Consider the following 2,264-nt stretch of genomic DNA (forward strand, 5'->3'; position numbering starts at 1 on the left):
CCAAGTATGAACTTGATCTTGGATTAGGGATTGGTAGTTGACAATCAGTACTCAAAGCCACATACAGTGGGCAGTACCTAGTACGTATGTGGCTGACATGCATCTGAATTTAGAAGACCTCTTTCTCAATAGGGTGAATCTTAAACTACAGCAAATGTGTACTTGCATTTATTCTGGTTGCCTGGCATTTTAAAAATATTGTATGGTGCAACCTGCCCAGAACTGAACTAAGTAAGAATATTGTTTTCTATCCCATTTCATCTTTAAGAAGCAAAACATATGTAAAATACAAATAATACAATTTATAAAATGAAATATCCACAATAAAAGCATTAGTTCAATCCACGCTCGCAGAACATCACACTGACACTCATCTAGCCACAGAAACAGCCTGCACAACTTAGCCAAAAAAACTCCATTCAGCAAAAGGGCCTTAATAGGCTTATGAAACTGAAGAAAGTGGGCATTTTTCAGGCAAATTGTTCTAAAGAACGGGTGCTTTCACAGTGCAATAATGTCATCTTGCTGCAGTAGTCCTCACCTGCCATGAGAAGGAACAGTAAGCAAAAGTTGCTGAGTGGACCTTGACTGGTACAAAGATTATATATGTCAAAAGTCTGAACTATATAAGCAAAATTAGTTGTTGTACATTTTCCAGGCTGTATGGCTGTGGTCTTGGCATTGTAGTACCTGACGTTTTGCCAGCAGCTGTGACTGGCATCCTCAGAGGTATAACATAGAAAGATGGAGTGCTCCCTGTGTCAGTACAAGCAAAACTTCCTGCCTGCAGATGACTACTTTGGAAGTGAGTAGGAGGCTAGAAGCCATTTCTTACATACATGGTAGATATCTGCCAAGCTATTTTTAGCGTGAAGAAATATTTAATCATGATTCTGAGCTTGCAGTCTGAAGCGGTACCACACAGCATCCCTAAATATGTACTTCACGTCTTATTCTAGACTTGTCAGTCTTTTTGTTGAAGACAATGAAGGCTAACAGCCAGGCTTTTTCTGACAAAGTTTCAGAGTTCTATGTATAAAGCTTTGCACCTTACTTCCATTGGTGTTACGTGATAGGAGCATGGCATCCCCTGAGGGTCTTAGTGAGTAAAGAGGGCTCGTGTCACATCGAACATGGGTAGAGCCCTCTTTACTCACTAAGACCCTCAGGGGATGCCATGCTCCTATCACGTAACACCAATGGAAGTAAGGTGCAAAGCTTTATACATAGAACTCTGAAACTTTGTCAGAAAAAGCCTGGCTGTTAGCCTTCATTGTCTTCAACAAAAAGACTGACAAGTCTAGAATAAGACGTGAAGTACATATTTAGGGATGCTGTGTGGTACCGCTTCAGACTGCAAGCTCAGAATCATGATTAAATATTTCTTCACGCTAAAAATAGCTTGGCAGATATCTACCATGTATGTAAGAAATGGCTTCTAGCCTCCTACTCACTTCCAAAGTAGTCATCTGCAGGCAGGAAGTTTTGCTTGTACTGACACAGGGAGCACTCTATCTTTCTATGTTATACCTCTGAGGATGCCAGTTCTCATCAGTGTTTTGTTTTCTAAATCAGAATGAGTCAATCCCGTTTTCAATAGTCAATGGGATTAAAAAGTAAGTGGTGCATGTTTGTTCAATTCAGACATTATAAACTATGATTTGACACAAATCATAGCTTATTTAGTGCAGTTTATCCCATCATTCCTCCAAGGAGCTCAGGGTGGCAAACATGGATCTCCTTTCATCCATTTTATCATTGCAACAACTCTGGTAAGGCAAGATAGCCTGAGAGAATGACTGGCTCAACATCACCCAATAAGTTTCCTGGCAAGTTGGGAGTTGAACCTGGGTCTCCATGGCCCTAGTCCAGCACTCTAACCCGTAAACCACACTAGGTCTTAGTACCCAGACCCCAATCTGAGCTTCTGAGCTGTGGCAGACAAACCATGGCAGCATTTATTTATTTATTTATGTTTTGCTGCTTCCATTTTCTGCCTCGTCAGCTTTACAAGTTCATCATTCCTCTTTCCATAGTGCTGCAGCTTCTGTAGCCCAAGTAAGGGCTTTTAAGTAAGACTGGTAAATTCAGACATCCTAGTTAGCCTAAAAAATGCTTTGCAAATACACTTGTCAAGTAATTTATTTTAAATTCTAATTTACAAACTATATAAATTCAAACATCATACCAAACAATATTTCAGCTGCCTTAATCATCATTTGGTGTGATACTGGAACTTTCTAAAACTCCCCCCCCCCCCCGGC

The 2,264-nt window shown here is 40.3% G+C and overlaps 1 long non-coding RNA gene across 2 annotated transcripts in view; it reads right to left on the reverse strand.

The window, feature by feature from the left end:
* The window catches only part of LOC107114353, an 18,470-nt gene that overhangs the window by 1,294 nt on the left and 14,912 nt on the right, over window positions 1–2,264 (reverse strand). The window lies entirely within an intron of this gene.

This window comes from Gekko japonicus, unplaced genomic scaffold (genome assembly GCF_001447785.1).
Source record: "Gekko japonicus isolate JY-2015 unplaced genomic scaffold, Gekko_japonicus_V1.1 scaffold20, whole genome shotgun sequence".
Classification (NCBI taxonomy): Eukaryota; Metazoa; Chordata; class Lepidosauria; order Squamata; family Gekkonidae; genus Gekko; species Gekko japonicus.